Below are 21,788 nucleotides of genomic sequence, written 5' to 3'. Positions count from 1 at the left end.
CCTTTTTGTAACACCCTGTATAATTTTAACAACGCACACATGCGTTTAGTCATGAAGAAAATACAATAAGCGTAAAATCAATAGCAAACGTGTCTTACAGTGTAACCAACAGAAAATGTAACACTCTTTTGGTCTGTATTATCTCTGGTAAGGCAGGACTTGAGGTCTGTTTCCAGATTCGTGAAGACTGTGAGGGAACACCACTCATGGGCTGTCTATATAAGCGATTTAAAATACATCTGTGCCGGTTACCTCACTTTTTGAACATTATTTTAAAGGGGAGATTCTAAATACCTAGAAAATATTTTTTTTTTCAAATAGCGAACATTTCATGGAAAAACTCATTCTTCAGATTTATTCCTGAACGAGTCCCAAACCACAAAAGAATTATTAGTTACAGAAAGTTGCAGATTACTTTGTGCAAAAATACTACTACTCACCGGTAAATGGCCAGCATGCAGACGTATTTCGATATAAAATAAGTTAATAACTTATATATCTTGCAGGTGACTCGTGGAATGTGTAACTAATTATACATTCTCTTCCCTCCCCCCGTCCCCGCCCCCGCCCCCCTCCCTCTCTCTCTCTCTCACTCTCACTCTCTCTCTCTCTCTCTCTCTCTCTCTCTCTCTCTCTGTGTGTGTGTGTGTGTGTGTGTGTGTGTGTGTGTGTGTGTGTCTGCCTGCCGTATTCCCAGATTTTCTTCAAGCTGCAAGAAAGTCACGATATAAAAGGTCCCATAGGTCTGTAGCCTTGATGAGAAGCTAACGCCTTGTCTCTAAAGGTTACCATGGACGCCCACTGACGGACTTTGAAACTGTTCGATAGTGTTCCCGGTGCGGTAGGTAGCGTGAGCTGTCGGAAGAAGCAGCAACACAGCTGGAGCGAAAGGAGGCCCTCGTCGCGTGACCTCGCAGTCAGCCGGACTTCCTCATTACGTGGCAGCCTGCCTCCAGCGGAACGCTGGTGGCCGGCGTCGCACAAGCTTTACCTACCCCTTTTTCCAGGAGTAGCAGTCCTTTAAACGTATAGTTGCAGTTACGGATAAAGAGGAGTGTCTCCTCATAAGTTTCGTATTACGAAGAACCATCATCTCATATGACGAGAGATCGGGGTTGTATGGAGGATATGGGCCCGGCCACATGTTGCCAAGGTTTATGCGATTACGTTGCAGAAGTTTCGCTGGGGAATCCTGACACATCCTCCATACCGTCCCGATCCCTCCCCATGCCATTTGCGTATTTTTGGAGCCCAGATATTCGTGGCTGTCAATTTGCTTCGGACGAAGGAAGACATTTACCGTTTTGTCTCACAGTGGGATAAATGTATTAACAGTTGTACATTTACATATACACACATACTCCGCAAGCCACCGTACACTGCGTGGCGGAAGATGCCCTGTACCACTACTAGTCGTTTCCTTTCCTGCTTCACTCGCAGACAGAGCGAGGGAAAAACGACTGTTTATATGCCTCCGTATGAGCCGTAATTCATCGTATGTTACCTTCGTGGCCATTACGGGGATATGTATATTGGCGGCAGTAGGATCATTCTGCATCAGCTTCAAATGGCGGTTCTCTGAATTTTCTCAGTAGCGTTCCTCGAAAAGAACGTCGTGTTCCCTCCAGAGATTCCCATTTGAGTACCCAAGAAACTCCGTTAACACTTCTGTGTTGTTCGAACCCACCGGTAACAAATCTAGCTACCGGCCTCTCTATTGTTTCGATGTCTTCGTATAATCCGACCTGATGCGGATCCCAAACACTCGAGCATTACTCAAGAATAGGTCACAATAGAGTCCTATATGTGGTCTTCCTTACGGATGGACCACACTTTCCTAAGCTTCTCCCTATAAACCAAAGTCGACCATTCGGCTTCCCTACTACAATTCTCACATGTTCGTTCCATCTCATATAGCTTTGCAACGTATTGCCTGGATATTTAAACGACGTGACTTTGTCAGGCAGGATACTACTAATGCTGCATTCGATCGATAGGATTTGTTTTTCATATATCATAGTAAACAGTTTACTTACTTTTTCCCATCTCTCATCTGTCTCGTTCCCATTTCATTGTCCCTTTATATATATTACTCACAGATTTTGTGAGAGAATCAATGTATTTTCGGGTTAAATGCCTAACTCTTTACACAGTTGTCTACAAGACATTCATACTTCAACACACCATGTTATACTCACCATATATCTTTTGAGAAATGGTAACTTTTATACTGGATAATGAGTAATTCCAGAATGTAAATGTGCAGTACGCTATTCCCTGAGGTGACAAAAGTGATGGGTTACCGCCTAATACCGTGTCGGACCTCCTTTTCCCGGCGTAGTGCAGCTACTCTACGTGGCATGGACTTCACAAGTCGTTGGAAGTACGCTGCAGAAATATTGAGTCTATAGCCATCTATAAATGTGAAAGTGTTGCCAGTTCAGGGTTTCGTGCACGAACTAACTTCTCGATTATTCCCAATGTAGGGGCGATCTGAGTGGTCAAATCATTCACTTTAATTGTCTACAATGTTATTCAAACTAATCGTGAACAGTTGTGGCCAGGTGACATAGTGCACAGTCATCCATAAAAATTCCATCGTAATTTGATAACATGAAGTCCATGAATGTCTGCAAATGGTCTCCAAGTAGCCGAATATAACATTCCCCGTTAATGATTGGTTCATTTGGACCAGAGGATGCATTCCATGTAAACACAGACCACACCATTATGGAACCACCACCAGCTTGCACAATGTCTTGTTGACGACTTGGGTCCGTCTCTTCGTCGGGTCTGCGACATACTTGAACCCTACCATCAGCCCTTACCAGCTGAAATCGGGGCTCATTTGGCCAGGTCACAGTTTTCCAGTCGCCTAGGGTCCAACCAATATGGTCACGAGCCCAGGAAAGGCGCTGCAGGCGATGTCGAACAGTTAGCAAAGGCACCCGCGTCGGTCGTCTGCTGCCAAAGGTCATTAACACCAAACTGCTGCACTGTTCTAACGGATGCGTGCGTCGTACGTCTCACGTTGATTTCCGCGGTTATTTCACGCAATGTTGCCTGTCTCTACGCACTGACAACTGAACGCAAACGCCGCTGCTCTTGGTCGTTAAGTGGAGGCCATCTGCCACTGCATTGTCCGTGGAAAGAGGCGATGCTTAAAATGTGTATTCTGGGCACACTCTTGACACTGTGGATTGCGGAATATTGAATTCCCTAACGATTTACGAAATGGAATGTCCAAATGTCCGTTGCGTCTAGCTCCACTACCATCCCGCATTCAGAGTACTCTGAGTACGCACTACAGCTCCGCCAATGCACTACCCAATGCCCTTTCACACCTTCTGTATGCGATACTACTACTACTGACATTTGTATAGGTGCATATCGCCATCCCATTATATATATATATATATATATATATATATATATATATATATATATATATATATATATATATATAGGGTTATTACAAATGATTGAAGCGATTTCACAGCTCTACAATAACTTTATTATTTGAGATATTTTCACAATGCCTTGCACACACATACAAAAACTAAAAAAGTTTTTTTAGGCATTCACAAATGTTCGATATGTGCCCCTTTAGTGATTCGGCAGACATCAAGCCGATAATCAAGTTCCTCCCACACTCGGCGCAGCATGTCCCCATCAATGTGTTCGAAAGCATTGTTGATGCGAGCTCGCAGTTCTAGCACGTTTCTTGGTAGAGGAGGTTTAAACACTGAATCTTTCACATCACTATGCGTGAAACTTGCCCTCACGCCTTCAACCGTTTCTTCGCTCACTGCAGGCCGACCCGTTGATTTCCCCTTACAGAGGCATGCAGATGCTTTAAACTGCGCATACCATCGCCGAATGGAGTTGGCAGTTGGTGGATCTTTGTTGAACTTCGTCCTGAAGTGTCGTTGCACTGTTATGACTGACTGATGTGAGTGCATTTCAAGCACGACATACGCTTTCTCGGCTCCTGTCGCCATTTTGTCTCACTGCGCTCTCGAGCGCTCTGGCGGCAGAAACCTGAAGTGCGGCTTCAGCCGAACAAAACTTTATGAGTTTTTCTACGTATCTGTAGTGTGTTGTGACTATATGTCAATGAATGGAGCTACAGTGAATTTATGAAATCGCTTCAATCATTTGTAATAGCCCTGTATATATGTACACACAGGGTGTCCCAGCTATCTTGTCCACCCAAAATATCTCTGGAACAATAACAGCTATTGGAAAACGACTTTCACCGGTATCAATGTAGGGCTGGGGCCCATGAATGTACATATTTGGAAACATTCTAAAACGAAAGCATATGTGTTTTTTAACACAAACTTATGTTTTTTTAAATGGACCTCCTATATTTTTCTTCAGCAATCCATAGCATGACAAAGCACATACACAATGGCGTCAATTACATCGCAATATTCCCATTACATCCCGAGATATTGAGACGCGAAGTTGACGCTTGAAACACCCGACATGCGCTGCTAGCGCACGTCCTGAGGCTCAGGCGTGAACCCCATGCTGCCCGTAATCGCGATGTGATTGACATGCGTAATCACACCTCCATACTTACCAAGAGGTCCGAAACAACGGTCGCTAACAGTACGTTTCTCGCAAAGACTATGAAACACCCTGTATGTGACTTTAAACACGACCTCACCATAAAACCACCGCCTCAGAATTTTACTGTTGGCACTACACACACTGGCAGATGACGTTCACAGGGTATTTGCCATACCCACACCCTGTCATGGGATCGCCACATTGTGTACCTTGAATCCTCACTCCACACAACGTTTCTCCACAGTTCAATCATCCAATGTTTACCCTCCTTGTTTGTCTGTACATGTACACCACCTCTATCAAATGGTTCAAATAGCCCTGAGCACTATGCGACTTAACTTCTGAGGTCATCAGTCGCCTAGAACTTAGAACTAATTAAACCTAACTAACCTAAGGACATCACACACATCCATGCCCGAGGCAGGATTCGAACCTTCGACCGTAACGGTCGCTCGGTTCCAGATGGTAGCGCCTAGAACCGCAGGGCCACCCCGGCCGGCCCACCTCTATCGATTTCCGTCCCATTCGGATAATTCCTTCGTGGTGCGTCGTTTTTCTGTCTTCGAGTGTAATCGGCCGACGTGTATAGGGATGTACAGGGACAGTGATGTTTCCTGTTAATGTTGCTTAGTCTTGGGCGTACTTTCTCTAGGTCGTACTTCATCACCGAATCTGAATTGCTACAATGTGTTTTTTGTATGTGTGTGTACACGGAACTACAGGACGTCGACAGCGATCGCGGAATATGTAGTGAGTTGACCTGTAGTGCAATATGTGATTCGAAGGAGGCTTTAGAATTACTGTGCAAGTAACTCACGGTCAGACTGCCTGGTTGTCTATAGTTGACTCGAAGTTGGATTCCGCCTACGGGCCAATCTTTTTTAAGTTGAGGTCGTGGTAGGTGCCCACTGACTTTCTATGTTAGGTACTCTTGTCACGATGAGTACGACATTGGTGCACATTATTTTTTGTCTGCAAGAGAAGTATTGTAGTACGAGCTAACAAAACTCATGCAAATTTAAACAAAATTGATAAAAGTTCATTAAGGGCGTTCGTTTTAAAACAGTGAGAGAATGTTGTTATTTTGAGGAGTTAGTGATTTTAGATCACTCAGATATATTGAAAAATTTTATCTTTTACGAAGCTCGTATTTAAAATGTATCAGAGTGCAACTAGTTGGGTAAGTATTCAATTCTTTGCCACGAATGAAATTGGGAATGATATACTTTTCTTCAAATTGCGCACTCAAATGTAAGCACCAAGCTCAAGAGAAATATCTTTGCCACTTTATTTGGGAACACTAAAGTTCAGTATCGTCTGAATTTCAAACATAATCAGTCCAAATTTTATGCATAATACTTTTCACAGGAGTAGCAGGTTGATCAGGAAAGAAGATGCAGTAGAAAAAAACAACTTTAAGATGAAACAGAGTAAGAGACAATAAATGTTGACGATGAGCCCATGAAGTTTGATCTCGAAGCAAAATTACGAAAATACTGAGAAAAATAAGTTCAACTACTCAGCGTAATGAGTCTGAATAAGAAGTTCAAATTCTGTCCGATAATATTTTTTAAAATCTGCTTGGACATCTAAAATGATCCGAATGAGGTACGTAAGTACGAAACTGCAGTACCTTCCAATTTACAGGACAAGCATAGAATCTGGTTTTCCAACAGAAATTATGTTTCTTTGCTCCCTAATTTTCATGGAAAATAGAACTCTGTCATTTCGGTAGTCTGTGGTTATGAAGCTACAGACACCAGATGACAGTCCGACTGCTTAGCTGGGTGGTAACGTGCTCGCCTCCCATGCAAGCAGACCTTGGTCCGATTCCCGGCCGGGTTGGAGATTTTCTCCGCTCGGAGACTAGGAGTTGTGTTGTCCTTATCATCATTTCATCCTCATCACCGGCGCGCAAGTCTCCCAATGTGGCGTCAACAGAAATAAAACTTGCACTTGGTGGCCGAACTTCCCCGGATGGGGCCTCCCGGCAACGATACCACTCGCTTATTTACATTTACCAGGTGATAATATATGTTCTGATCTGACATTCCTTTTAATTTGCCCAGAAGCTGTTGTCATTACTGCAAATGAGTTTGAATATAGAGGAAAGATGCCTTTTATGGCAGAGTTCGCTAATGTGACACAAGTAGATTCTGTCCAACAAAGTGCTCAGCGTTATTGGGAAATATCGGTAGATGTCGCAGCTCCTGAGGGATGGTAAGTGATGATAAGACCATTACGAAGCTGGATACGGTCGAGAATCCCTGATTTTAAAAGTGTTGAATTACGAATTTTATGACAGTATCGGGTATTAGGCACAGTATCTCATTTTAGGATAAATTCAGCTTGACACCCTAATAGCAGGATTCGGATACTTGTTTTTACCAAGTGGTTTGACAATTTTGTGAACTTTGTGAAGCCATCTGATGATGGTCCAGCTATGCTAATACTCTATCCAACTCCTTCACGCTCTATCTCGGTCCACCTCCTCCACTCTGCACTCTCTGCTCATCTCCTCCTGCGTCTTTCTCTCTGTCTCTGTCCATCTCCTCTTACCCCTCTCTCTGTCCATCTGATCGTCCACCCTTTCTTTGTTCATCTCCTTCTCGTCCTATATCTGTCCATCTCTTCCTCCCTATCTCTGCCCATCTCATCGTCCCCTCTATCCCTGTCCATCTCCTCCCCCCTCTCGCTATTCATCTCATCCTGCTTCTCTAACCGAGTGAGGTGGCTTGGTGGTTAGCACGCTGGACTCGCATTCGTGAAGACGACGGTTCAAAAACACGTCCGACCACCACGATTTAGGTTTTCCGTGACTTCCCTGTATCACTTCAGGAAAATGCCGGGATGGTTCCTTTGAAAGGCAGGGCCGATTTCCTTCTCCTTCCTTCCCTAATCCGAGCTTGTGCTCCGTCACTAATGACCTCGTTGTCGACGGGACGTTAAACACTAATCCCCTCCTCCTACCTCCTCACCCTCTCCCTCCCCCCCACTCTCTCTCTCTCTCTCTCTCTCTCTCTCTCTCTCTCTCTCTCTCTCTCTGTCCATCTGCACCTATTTCCTTTCTCTGTGCATCTCCTCCTTCCGCCTCTTCTGCCTATCTCTTCCTCCTCTCAGTTTGTGCCCATTTCTTTCTCCAGTTCTTGTCCACCTCCTCGTCTTCCCTTTCTCTCTCCATCTCCTCCTTTCTCCTCTCTCTGTCCATTTCCCCCTACCCCTCTCTCTGCTCATCTCCTCCTACCCCCTATCTGTGTCCATCTCCTCTTTCCCTCTCTCTGCCTGTCAGTCTCCTCCTCCACCTATCTTTCTCCACGTTATCACTCCCAATCCAATAGGAGGTTGCCGGTTTTTACCCTCAACGTATTTCTTTCCAGATCGTAACAATGTGGTTGAAACAGTTCCAAAGGTTTAGGATAAGTTTATAAACTGTGGCATTTGTGGCGTACGCAGATATCAAACCTATTTCACATACATTTAACATGTTTCACACATGTTTGTACACATATTTAACCCGTATCTCTAGCGAAATTCGCCCTGCAGTTTCATTTTCACGCAGCTCAGTGTTTACAACGTCATATCTTCTGAACTATGTGTGGTTATGTTGTATGATTTTATTTGTACATTTAGTGCTATATGTGAATACTGTCTCCAAAACCTGGTGCCAATACATGTAGTAGTAAAGAAGTAGTAAATTAAAACTTCATGCCTCATGCGGTGGTTTTACTTCACGAACAGCGAATAGGTAACTGATAAACTTTTTTCGTTTAATCATTTTGTGGGAGAGGCAACGGCCTTACCGCAGTAGATACACCGGTTCCCGTGAGATCACCGAAGTTAAGCGCTGTCGGGCGTGGCCGGCACTTGGATGGGTGACCATCTAGCCGCCATGCGCTGTTGCCATTTTTCGGGCTGCACTCAGCCTCTTGATGCCAATTGAGGAGCTACTCGACCGAATAGTAGCGGCTCCGGTCAAAGAAAGCCATCATAACGACCGGGAGAGCGGTGTGCTAATCACATGCCCCTCCTACCCGCATCCTCAACTGAGGATGACACGGCGGTCGGATGGTCCGATGGGCCACTTGTAGCCTGAAGACGGAGTGCTATTTTGTGGGAGATGTCAGCGAGAAAGATTCATAATGGCAGGAAATTATGTGTAAAGTATGTTGCAAGTCACTAAGTGCTCTTATTCTCAAGTACTGGATAAATAAAATATGGGTATTCGCGCGTCGTGGGCTACACTGCTTTTTCATCTCGCGTTGGTAGATAGGTGGTACTTACCCCGTAGCGGTTCTTTCCAGGCCGAAAGTGATATGTGTACAAAGTTTGGTTGAAATCTGTCTAGTGGTTTAGGAAGAGACGTGGAACATGCATGTGTACTCTGATCAGCCAGAACATTATGACCATCGACCTACTATCGATATGAACCCGTCAAGGAGAGGAATAACTACTTGTCAGACACACACAAGGCGCATGTAGTATCAGTGAGAGTGATGTCCGTGTAGAAAATGGGGAAGGCGCGCAGTATATCGGATTGTGATGGCCCAGAGCTCCCCACGAGAGTTTAGAAAACTGCACGTTTTGTCGGGTGTTCGAGGAGTGCTGTGATGGGTGTCTTCAACACGTGGCGAAACCGAGGTGAAACAACGTGCAGACGTCATGGAGTTGGGTGGCCACCCCTCGTTATAGTTGTCAGACGTCGTAGACTGGGCAGACTGGTAAAACAGGACAGGTGGCGAACTGTGGCGGCATTGACATCAGACTTCAATTCTGAGCAGAGTACAAGTGTGTCTCAACACACAGTACACTGAACGATCGGTTCCCACAGCCGACGACCCATGCATGTACCAGTGTTAACAACGACATCGACAACTAAGACTGAAATGGGCACGTAACCATAGGCACTGGACTTTGGCACAGTGTCAGAGCGTTACATTGTCTTATGAGTCCCGATACCTTCTTCGTCATGCCGATGGGAGGGCGCGAGTCCGTCGTCTTCCAGGAGAACAGCTCCTTGACAGCTGTGCAGCAGGACAGAGCCAAGCTGGTGCGGCTTCACTACGCTCTGGGGAAGGTTCACGTGGGCAACCATGGGTCCAGTTGAGCTCGTGCAAGGCACCATGACGGCCAAGGTGTATCGTACACTGGTTGCAGTCCACGTACACCGCTTCATGGCGATCATGTTTCCCGACGGCAGTGGCGTTTTTCAGCAAGATAATACTCCATGTCACAAGGCCAGGAGTGTAACGGAGTTGTTCAATGAGCACAGTGGCGAGTTCAAAAATGGCTTTGAGCACTATGGGACTGAACATCTTAGGTCATCAGTCCCCTAGAACTTAGAACTACTTAAACCTAACCAACCTAAGAACATCACACACATCCATGCCCGAGGCAGGATTCGAACCTACGACCGTAGCAGTCCCGCGGTTCCGGACTGCAGCGCCTAGAACCGCACGGCCACCGCGGCCGGTGTGGCGAGTTCCAATTGATGTGCTGGCCGCGCAACTCGCCAGATGTGAACCCGATGAAACACATCTGGATGTGATTGAACGTGGCGACAGACCTCATCGTCCCACGCCCCGGAAGTTACGGGAATTAAGTGACCTGTGCGTGCAGATGTGGTGCCAACTCTAGCGACCTTCCATGCCACGACGCGTCACCGCTGTTATCCGTGCTAAAGTTCGCATGCCAGCTATTAGGTAGTAGTCATAATGTTCTGGCTGATCAGTGTATATCTTGAAAAGTACTCCATACCTTTCTTACCGATAGGATGTTTACATGTTTTCACCCTACTTTGCATGTGTACCATCTTACTGTATATGGTTTTCACGACATGGCTAGTCCTATTTTTGTACATGATTTTTCCTGTTTTCTTTTCAACGTAAGGAATTATTCATTTTGACGCTGCACTCACATTATACACAATCCTACGTTGAACTGTTCTATATTTCGGTTAATTACTATCATTCAATACTACTACTTTGTATATACTTTTCATACACTGTAACCACATCTTTTTACACCGTCCCTATTACACCTTCTTTACGATATTTCTTATTTTTGACATTTTACTAAATGTGTTTCACATCTTATACGTAGAATATGTAGGTTTTTTACATCCCATTACTATGACACCATTGTGTTTCCTAGTTGATTTTATAGATCTGATGTACTCATACGTTATGTCTATGAAATACTGTTGTTCATATTATTTTTATTTCATAGACCCTAATTATTTACTTGTATCTATTCGGTGTAACAATTTTATTATATTATTGAAATTATTTTACACATTTATGTTTTAAGTATTTTATGTAACCATATAGAAACCTGAAGAAGACGCTACTGTGGCACTGGAACTAGTACTGTAGATAAAGTTTTCAAAAATAACAGCTGATATACAGGGCTATTACAAATGATTGAAGCGATTTCATAAATTCACTGTAGCTCCATTCATTGACATATGGCCACGACACACTACAGATACGTAGAAAAACTCATAAAGTTTTGTTCGGCTGAAGCCGCACTTCAGGTTTCTGCCGCCAGAGCGCTCGAGAGCGCAGTGAGACAAAATGGCGACAGGAGCCGAGAAAGCGTATGTCGTGCTTGAAATGCAATCACATCAGTCAGTCATAACAGTGCAACGACACTTCAGGACGAAGTTCAACAAAGATCCACCAACTGCCAACTCCATTCGGCGATGGTATGCGCAGTTTAAAGCTTCTGCATGCCTCTGTAAGGGGAAATCAACGGGTCGGCCTGCAGTGAGCGAAGAAACGGTTGAACGCGTGCGGGCAAGTTTATTATATTATTGAACTTATTTTACACATTTATGTTTTAAGTATTTTATGTAACCATATAGAAACCTGAAGAAGACGCTACTGTGGCACTGGAACTAGTACTGTAGATAAAGTTTTCAAAAATAACAGCTGATATACAGGGCTATTACAAATGATTGAAGTGATTTCATAAATTCACTGTAGCTCCATTCATTGACATATGGCCACGACACACTACAGATACGTAGAAAAACTCATAAAGTTTTGTTCGGCTGAAGCCGCACTTCAGGTTTCTGCCGCCAGAGCGCTCGAGAGCGCAGTGAGACAAAATGGCGACAGGAGCCGAGAAAGCGTATGTCGTGCTTGAAATGCACTCACATCAGTCAGTCATAACAGTGCAACGACACTTCAGGACGAAGTTCAACAAAGATCCACCAACTGCCAACTCCATTCGGCGATGGTATGCGCAGTTTAAAGCTTCTGCATGCCTCTGTAAGGGGAAATCAACGGGTCGGCCTGCAGTGAGCGAAGAAACGGTTGAACGCGTGCGGGCAAGTTTCACGCGTAGCCCGCGGAAGTCGACGAATAAAGCAAGCAAGGAGCTAAACGTACCACAGCCGACGGTTTCGAAAATCTTACGGAAAAGGCTAAAGCAGAAGCCTTACCGTTTACAATTGCTACAAGCCCTGACACCCGGTGACAAAGTCAAGCGCTTTGAATTTTCGGCGCGGTTGCAACAGCTCACGGAAGAGGATGCGTTCAGTGGGAAACTTGTTTTCAGTGATGAAGCAACATTTTTTTCTTAATGGTGAAGTGAACAGACACAATGTGCGAATCTGGGCGGTAGAGAGTCCTCACGCATTCGTGCAGCAAATTCGCAATTCACCAAAAGTTAACGTGTTTTGTGCAATCTCACGGTTTAAAGTTTACGGCCCCTTTTTCTTCTGCGAAAAAAACGTTACAGGACACGTGTATCTGGACATGCTGGAAAATTGGCTCGTGCCACAACTGGAGACCGACAGCGCCGACTTCATCTTTCAACAGGATGGTGCTCCACCGCACTTCCATCACGATGTTCGGCATTTCTTAAACAGAAGATTGGAAAACCGATGGATCGGTCGTGGTGGAGATCATGATCAGCAATTCATGTCACGGCCTCCACGCTCTCCCGACTTAACCCCACGCGATTTCTTTCTGTGAGGTTATGTGAAAGATTCAGTGTTTAAACCTCCTCTACCAAGAAACGTGCCAGAACTGCGAGCTCGCATCAATGATGCTTTCGAACTCATCGATGGGGACATGCTGCGCCGAGTATGGGAGGAACTTGATTGTCGGCTTGATGTCTGCCGAATCACTAAAGGGGCACATATCGAACATTTGTGAATGCCTAAAAAAACTTTTTGAGTTTTTGTATGTGTGTGCAAAGCATTGTGAAAATATCTCAAATAATAAAGTTATTGTAGAGCTGTGAAATCGCTTCAATCATTTGTAATAACCCTGTATTTCTACAACAGTTCGGCCGGCCGCTATTCCTCACTCCATATTTTTATGCTGGATTTACGATCACTTAATATGTACCTACGTTTCGCGCGAGTGTAATCTTCGGCACGTAGCCGTCTCATTCACCCATCTACTCTGAATGGCGCGGTGATGGGGAAGTCGGAGTGCTGAGCACACTCGGCTGCTATGGTAAAGTGCAAATCTTGGCCAGGTTTGATGTACACCCACAGTCAGAGGTGGAAAGATTGCCCGAGGGCAGCAATACTAAGAATAGCCATATACTGAGATTACCGTTAGGTTTCGTTCACAGAAGTGGAGCACGAAGGAACAGTCGGTAGCAGAGATGCGTGGTGCATGAGCAGGTGTGGTGTGGGTCACTGGACACAACAGGCGAAAGCTGAATGTCACGTCCATTGCTTTCGTGTTTTACTTAATCGAACTGAGACCTTGGGAGAGCGAAGAAGCTTTGCATTTCTTGATACAGCTAATGCAAGGCTACGAAAGCTCTTTGTTTTTCTTTCTCGGCATACTTTATTTTTGCAAGTCTCTAATGCGCCAGTGTGAGTCACTGTTATTCCGGACGTGGGTGACGTGGTACAGCGACAGTACCAGTAGGATGCTGCTGCAAACTGGCAAAGCGGATAGCGGAACAGAAAGATTTTGCTGCTGTATTTTTCCAACAGACGTTAGCGAGAACAGGCCTTACACGAGGTTCTGACCATTCCAGGTAAGTGCTGCTCACGAAACGGCCATTAGAAATTTTCATTGAATTTTGGGACCTTTGTTGACGAGAAAGGCGCTGTGTCTCCAAATTCAGAGCGTTGTAGTTGAAGGCCTAAACATCTACATTTATTTTTCGCGCGTTATGTTTTGTCCGTTTTAAATAATTTTTAAACGCAGTGACAACATTTGTGTATTGTAATACAGAAATATACAGGCGGTCCCTCAAATTTCTCCCACATTTGCAACCTCATTCGAGCAGGCTCACCGAGCGAGGTGGCGCAGTGGTTCGACACTGGACTCGCATTCGGGAGGACGACGGTTCAATCCCGCGTCCGGCCATCCTGATTTAGGTTTTCCGTGATTTCCCTAAATCACTCCAGGCAAATGCCGGGATGGTTCCTCTGAAAGGGCACGGCCGACTTCCTTCCCCATCCTTCCCTAATCCGATGAGACCGATGACCACGCTGTCTGGTCTCTTTCCCCAAAACCAACCAACCGAGCAGGCTCTGTGGAGTACATTGTGGAGGGCTGTTCAAACTATTATTGGCCCTCTGTGTTTTGATCGATGTCGTGGAGAGAATACTGACTCTTTATTCCTCTGCAAGCATCTTTATCGCCCTCATCCTGTCTTGTAGCACTAATATGAAGTATAGGATGTGTTCAGAGTATCTGTTTCTCAGTCTGTCTGAAACAGTGAATCTCAGAATTTATCTGTGAACACTTAACGACACGAACTTCGCTTTTCTTCAAGCGATTCCCGTATCTCTGCCTAACGTTTTCGTAGTGTCTTCGATCGATTAGCACACCTAGAGCGCTTCACTGATTGTCTTCGGTTTCTTACTTCATGGTAGTGTGGTAAGGGCTGCAGTCGTCCAAGAAACTTCAATGCAGTGCCGGAATGTCTCCTTTGAGCAGACAACGCCCGAGTGGTTCCCCACCCTCCAGCAGCTGAGGTGGTGTTCCGTCTCGAGCCTTTTCCCAAATACTGTAAAAGTTTTTTTAAGAATGGATCGTAAGAAGTGCTGTAGATGCTGTTGTTGAATTTTATGCTAATTTTAACGCTTCGATGATACTGAGGTCATTGGAGAGCGAGGTGATCTCGTGGTTTGAATCTACTCGATCTAATATTTTTGGAGGTTTCTGAGTATTACGCTTAAGCATGGCCCAAGTTGTTCTAAATAAACTGCTGCGACAAATCCCACACATTGAGTTCTGTTTTATACGTAGTAACACAGGCACTGCTATTTCGTATTTATTCGCCAATATTAGGCCCTCGACTGTCAATAAATACAATATATCCTTCCTGGACGGGAAAATACGTAACGTACAAGTGCAGGTTGTGACACATGGACGACGATATTCGGAAGTTTGGGTCTGGCCGTGATTCGTGCTCGGGTGGCTGAACCGTTTAAGGCGACCACTCGCGTGAAGTGGGAAATCCAGGTTCGAGTGCCCGTCCGGTACAAATTTTCGTTGTTGTCATTCCAATGTAGAGCCGAAGGTGGATCATATTCGCAACTGTGAATAAATTTTTAGTAATTTTTTAGATGAATGATCCCATTAACCGTTAAAAATAAAGAAAATTGATCGCTCAAAACATGCAATTCTAATTTTCATTGTTTCGAAAAGATCGTATGTAAAGTAAATTACGGAGATGTAATCGAATACCGGCTTTCCAGAGGTCAGCATTCACTCTTTCGAATAACTATGGCTGAAAACTACGATGTAGTAAGTCACAGTATCGCTTTAAAATATAAATCTTTGTGTACGGACACTTATCTTGGTTGAAATTTTTTTCGTTATGAGACGCACATTATAACATGCCCTTTGTACTAGAAACATACAAAAATTTCTGGACCCAGACACAGTTGGGCTCCATGTTCCCTGCAGTTGGGGCGAATCGGCCTCAAACCGTATACAGCAGGCTTGATTCAGTTTTCAGTGACTACAACACTTCAGCGAAAACCGGGTTATTCCCCTGACAAGGACATCGCTGCCTCCTCCCTACATCCTCCAGTTGAGTTGGTATTCTCTCTCTAATAAATTGCTTTCCATAAATAGCATTCTTTTTATTCGAGTTTATTGACAGCATCATTATTTCTTATTATTCAGATAAAAACAAGACATGTTTGATTTTATAAGCATAAATAGAAGTAGAAGACAAATTCTGCTCACTGCGCTGAGCGTAAGCAGCAACGTTCAAAGACAGTATCGCCATCAGTATTAGTTCATATTAGTGCGATATTCCGTGGCGATTGTAAGAAAGCATGCAACAATATGGATCCTAGAATGTTTTGGACTGGGCAAGAACAGAAATGATTAGGAAACAAGTTAACACAGTAAACAGGAGATTTACTTAACTTGTATTTCTCGTAGCGTACAAAGACTCATCACAAATAATGCAGCGAGAAATAGAGTCCAGCTAAGACAAGAGCAACAAGGACGTGGCTCTCTGTACTTACGCACGAACGCTGGATTTGGAGCCGTGACCTGGCGGCGTCTGTGTAGCCTCACAAAGCATTACGTACCGAAGTGGCTCCAAGTGGGTATGGGTGTATGACTGCCGCCAGCCGTCCTGTATCGTGATAGCAGAGGGAGGTCGTAGTACATAGCCACTGGACGCCCGGTGGGCCCATATGACTGCCGAGTCCTCACATGACTGCTATAGGCGTCTAACAGAAACACCTGCAGTTCCATTGTCGACTTTGAGACACCAGTATGTCATACCACATAGGAGAGTAACCTCATTGATGCATGCTGTGAAGTTCGGCGAACTGATCGCCACGCTGACCTTTCTTACTACACTGTAAGAAGAGGTGGCAACATTTGAGACGCGATTGAAAGTACCGATGTCAATAATACCTCACGACGTCTCCCAGAACTGTGTCTCCAATCTCGTTGTTCCATCGCCGATCCTCGCATGGCACGCGAGCTTTCATTATGCAAAACATGAAAGTAAATGTTCTCATTAGACGTGGAGGAAAAGCTCAGATTAGGAACGGAAACCGACCGTTTCCTCTCCAAAGTAGCCTATGGCACTTCTTTTATTAAATGCAAATTAATAAGTATTATCCCTTTTCAAGGATTACGTGAATGTATTCGTGTGTCTAAAGGGTTAAATATATCGAACTGTTAACTTCGTTTCAAAACATTGCATTGTATAGAAATAGAGAATAAAGCTTTAAACGAGATTCGAACCTAGGTTCATTAAGCAATGGGAAGAATATCCAACAGACTACACAAAAACGTTCGCCAGTCCACCTCGAACTAATAATTTGAGAGTACATGCCAATACCGATTTCTTCTTTGCGTTCAGAACTCAGAAATAATATGTAAATCCTTAGACTTGGAATTGGGAGAGATTATGTTAAAAACCTCAGTGACTCACAGCTTCTATAAAATTCGCTTCTGTGAAGCATTAACAAAGCAATAAAACGTTCCAAAGTATAACGTTTACTAACTTCCTTGCTTAATAAACAAAATATCTCTATAATGAAAATTAATCAACCACAGATCAAAACAGTTTCCAGAATATAGGGACCCTAAGGACTGTGATATCATTCAACACTTTTAGTAGCACTTTCCACATACAGAAACGCGTAGCACTTAAGTTAAACAGTGAAGCAGTAATTTAAGCAAAAGTAATTTAGACCAGTATGAAAATTTAAATCAACAATTCTGTGCAGCAGCTTGATGTTTATATCACGTTGGGGAATTTATAAACTGCAGTACCTTTCAAACTGAGATAATAATTTGATTCAGGTCTATGAACAGTTTAATTATTGATGTTAGCAAAATCCCAAATAATTAATCTCACATTTATAGATTCTTGGAAACTTTCAGGTACAAGGAGAACAGGAATTGGAGGTGTGGAAAAGATAATCTGCTGCGGCGACTGTGCTGGAAAGCATTACGTAACCGTGGCTTTTCATACGAATTACTCTATCAAAGTTTTTCATTTCACTGTAAGATATCTTAGAACATTCCACATTATACCACGTTGCAATATGCTGATAGTACTTGCATCTGAGGCCCTTTTATAAAAATTTATAAGTATATTTGCCTCATTTCCGTAAGTAATTTAGGAAACTTACAAGAAACCTTAATCTGGATGGCTGGACGGGGATTTGAACCGTAGTCCTCCCGAATACGAATACGGTGTGCTGCCACTGCGCTACCTCGCTCAGTAACCATGTCAGATGACAAAGATTGTCCGTGCCGAAGTTATCTACGGGCTGAGTATTCTCCTGCAGAAGTTGTTGCCTATGTCTGTCGAGCAGCCACACAGAATATAAATCATGAAAATGAACATACAATAATATATTAATATTATTAGCAATTGTCGAAGACTTGCGATGAAGATTTCGAAGAAAACTGTGGATTCAAGTGCGTTTAAAATGTCTAAGAGAAACTTTTAGCAGTAATTTTGTTATGAACTTTCTGCGAAGAGTATCTATGGTTGGAAGCAAACAAAGTTTTCACTTTAGCATAATCAGTGGAGCTGGACAGTGCCATTGATTGGGTAAAACATTTAGAATAGTTTATATTTCTGTCCATACCTTTGCACTTCAAAGGATGTGTGCTAATATCTATTATTTGAGCGCCGTAAACCTAAAAATAATCAACCAACCAACTATGTACTTTATGACATTATAATACTTTTAACTATCGACGTGCCACAGCTTGACATTTTTACAACATTCTGAGGACAGGTCTTAAGTGCTCCGATACCTTGAAACAGCATATTTTTTAAATGTTATCAGTGGTGTTTAAGGTCGAATGCAGGTGTCATCCGGACACAGACCACAGCTGAAACACTGACGGCGCTGTGATATTTTTAGGAACTGGAGCGAATGTATGACTCTTCATGTCGTAGAGCTCTCCAGAATCCTATAACTCAGAAGAATGACGCAAATCCTCAGATGGCAGAAATGTTTGTCGAACGCATCCAGAACGTTACTTTCCTAGATAAGCCAGCAAGGCAAGGCGACGAAGCTGACTCTATGCCGAATCGTGTCACTCTCTGCCACTGTCAACGTCGTGCAGGCGTTTCGATTTCACTTACGTCGATCAGTAAACCGTAAATTTTCCGTCATCAAGTTATTACTTATGCCTGATATTTTAGTAGTTTCTTTATGTTATTACGCCGTATGGGTGTAAAAAGTCTCATGCTACATATGGAAAGCATGCAGGGTGATTCGGTGACGATGTTACCAAATTTGTGGTAAGGTCTTATGGGACCAAACTGCTGAGGTCATCAGTCCCTAAGCTTACGCACTGCTTAATCTAACTTAAACTAACTTACGCTAAGGACATACACACACCCATGCTCGAGGGAGAACTCGAACCTCCGACGGGGGAAGCCGCGCGGACTGTGATAAGGCGCCTTGGACCATGCGGCTACCCCACGCGGCACGATGTTACCAACTTTCAGGTATGATGGAGAAGGGTAAATGTATAAAGTTGAGGTAAAGAGGCCGTGGACCAGAAACGACCGGGTCGAAAGATATAGGCGAAAATCGTTCCGATGCCGCTGATAGTGAAATGCATGAATCGGTATTGTTATTACCGAGAATGTTGGGTAGACAACTTTCAGAGGTGGTAGTATGAACCAATACAAGAAAAATGTCTAGTAAACATGGACTCTTAAATGCGTACCTTGAGAGCTCTGAACGATTGTTGATCTTCGCCACTGTGAATCACATCTCTTCTACAAAGGCCCTAAAGTGCATACGTTGAGAGGTATGATCACTTGTTCATCTTCGCTAATGTGAAACATATGGTCTTCTACTGGACAAGTGCCCATAGCTGTTAAGGCATGCATCTTAGAGCCCACGTTTACTAGACATTTTTTCTTGTTTTGATCTATACTATCACCTCTGAAAGTTGCATAGACGCAGACGACGTTGAATATGACGCTAATTCACAAGAGAAGGAAGAAGATAGGAGACATCCAGTGTGCCCTTACCGCTCCAGTGACCAAATAAGTGGCAGTGAGTCAGCGGCGTTTTGGCGACGATATCACATTCTATCGTCGTCCGTGACGACACCACCTGTGGCAGAGAGAAGGCTGGCAAAAATCAACCTGAACGCTTTCAGTACGCGCCATATTCTCCATGCTACAAGACAAGCTTCATGCCGCGCACATCGACATCACTCTCCTGCAAGAGATTCACGTAGCCAGTTTTCCCGACCTCTTGTATTACACAGCTAATGTCTCTTGAACGTGGAAGATGTTAGGTAGACCCGCCCCCACGGTGGGCATGTCCTCCATGCCCTCTTCAACGCCGTCGCTTTCCTGTTCCATCGTGAGGAAGAGGCAATAGTTCGATGCCGCGCGCCGTCGCCTTTTACGTTTGCGAGGTGATCATTGCTTACGAACATGAGTTTCCGTGTCCGAGTATCGGTGTTGATCGGTCACTGTTGTTCCATCAGTGCGGAACGCCGCGGTCGGCACCGCATTGACGTCGATATTTTCTTGACGTTCACCCATTAACGTCAGTTGGGGGTGTTGCAGGGTTATCTTCGCCTGAGGTGGCGGCGTGATCTGGGTCGTGACCTCGTTGGATTCGCAGAACGTCAGCACCCGTAGGTAATCGGTGGTTTGTTTGTTCATGAGGCTTGTTGCCGCTGCTTTGATGTAGGTGAGGGGGAAGATCGTCGCCGCAGCCGGTGGCGCCGATTCTCCGATGGGCGTTTGTATTAGTCGGCGTTGAATAGACACCGACCTGACGTGGCCTTCCTGGCTGCACCCAGAATATGTGCACAGTTGGCCGTCCTACATCACTATAGTACAGCAAGTGCCAATGAGCAGGTAGGATGGTACGTATTTTTGTCGGTTCGATTTTTATTGCGCAAACGCCATTGTACACCTTGTAAGTCTCAAACGTCTGCCATTTCTCAACCACATGGCTTATCACGTTTCCGTACAGTCTTGACATCGGCTGCCATCTCAAAGAGGAGTTCAAAGACTTTAAGGGTGTGCAAGCCCAGGTCCACTTGGTCCACTGCAACGACCACAGTGTGACCATTGGATTGTTTGAACTTAAGTGAGTTTGCGAATTTGTTCACCACGGTTGTGCACACGTCGGCATTTGTCATCTTGACGTAATGACACTGGCCATAATTGAGAAGTGGATGCCAACGATTTCCAGGGGATTCAGACACAAGTGGTCTCATAGGAATCGTTCAGTCTCATATGAGCGTTGTCTGGCATTATCCTGTTGAGAAGTGGTTTTGATCGTGGTCCATCTATAGGATTGCGCCGTATTTAGAACGTATACCTAACAACCCGCAACTGCTCAAAAGTAAATGACAGCCTACACACAGCTCCACTGGCAGTACGCTTACGAGATGTCCACACCTCGCTGCTGCCAAGAGCAGACTGTAACTCAACTGCGCAGGTGGGTCTGGGATTCTTTCCTGGTTGAATTAATAGAAGAGACAGAAGATTCAATGAATAGTGCCACATAATGTCAGGGGATCGTTTACAAAGGGGGAGAGCATTACGGAAACAATCTCCAGTTGCAAACGCTACAAGGGAGGCGCTGTGCATCACTGAGAAGACTACTGTTGAAAATGAGAAAGTGTGCGTTCCAAGAAGAGTCGGACAACATGTTATTTCGTCCCATATACCTCTCACGAAATGACCGTGACGACAAAATTAGAGAAATTAGAGCTCGCATGGGGGTTTGACAGCCGTTTTTCCTTCATAGCATTCGTGAATGGAAAAACGAAGAAGGAAGCAGTTGTGGTACCGGAAGCGCTCTGCACCACACACCGTTAAGGTGGTTTGTGGAGCACAAGTGTTGATATAATGTTCTGGAACTTTTTGTCATTTCCTTAATGATCCTTAACGAAACAAACAACTTTTCTGAATAAAAATCGCTGCAGATACTGTAAATCTTTAATTAAAGGATTGAAAAATGCCGTTGATAGAGGATTTACAACAGCTGCTGCGGTTTTTCTTCAATATGGAAAAGTATCCGACCAGTAAACTATAATGAAACAGGCAGCACTACGTTGGGCAAATAATCATCACAGACTCGCACTTGGCGCACTATGCCGAGTACAGAGGAAGATCCACGCCTCTGTGTTTCAGTACATCCCACCAACGCCAGGGGTCAACTTTAGGGTTTGTACCACTGAATCGGTATATACGCTTTGACGGGACTGCAGAAGCGCAGGAAACCGTAATGGAGGGCTGGT

At 44.4% G+C, this 21,788-nt stretch overlaps 1 protein-coding gene and 1 pseudogene across 3 annotated transcripts in view; both read left to right on the top strand.

The window, feature by feature from the left end:
• Positions 1-21,788, top strand: part of LOC126470386 (carbohydrate sulfotransferase 5-like) — a 329,795-nt gene that overhangs the window by 149,752 nt on the left and 158,255 nt on the right. The window lies entirely within an intron of this gene.
• Positions 8,365-8,481, top strand: LOC126472185 (5S ribosomal RNA; annotated as a pseudogene).

This window comes from Schistocerca serialis, chromosome 3 (genome assembly GCF_023864345.2).
Source record: "Schistocerca serialis cubense isolate TAMUIC-IGC-003099 chromosome 3, iqSchSeri2.2, whole genome shotgun sequence".
Taxonomy (NCBI): domain Eukaryota; kingdom Metazoa; phylum Arthropoda; class Insecta; order Orthoptera; family Acrididae; genus Schistocerca; species Schistocerca serialis.
The sequence above is the reverse complement of the archived record's forward strand: the minus strand, read 5'-3'. Positions and strand labels throughout refer to the sequence as shown.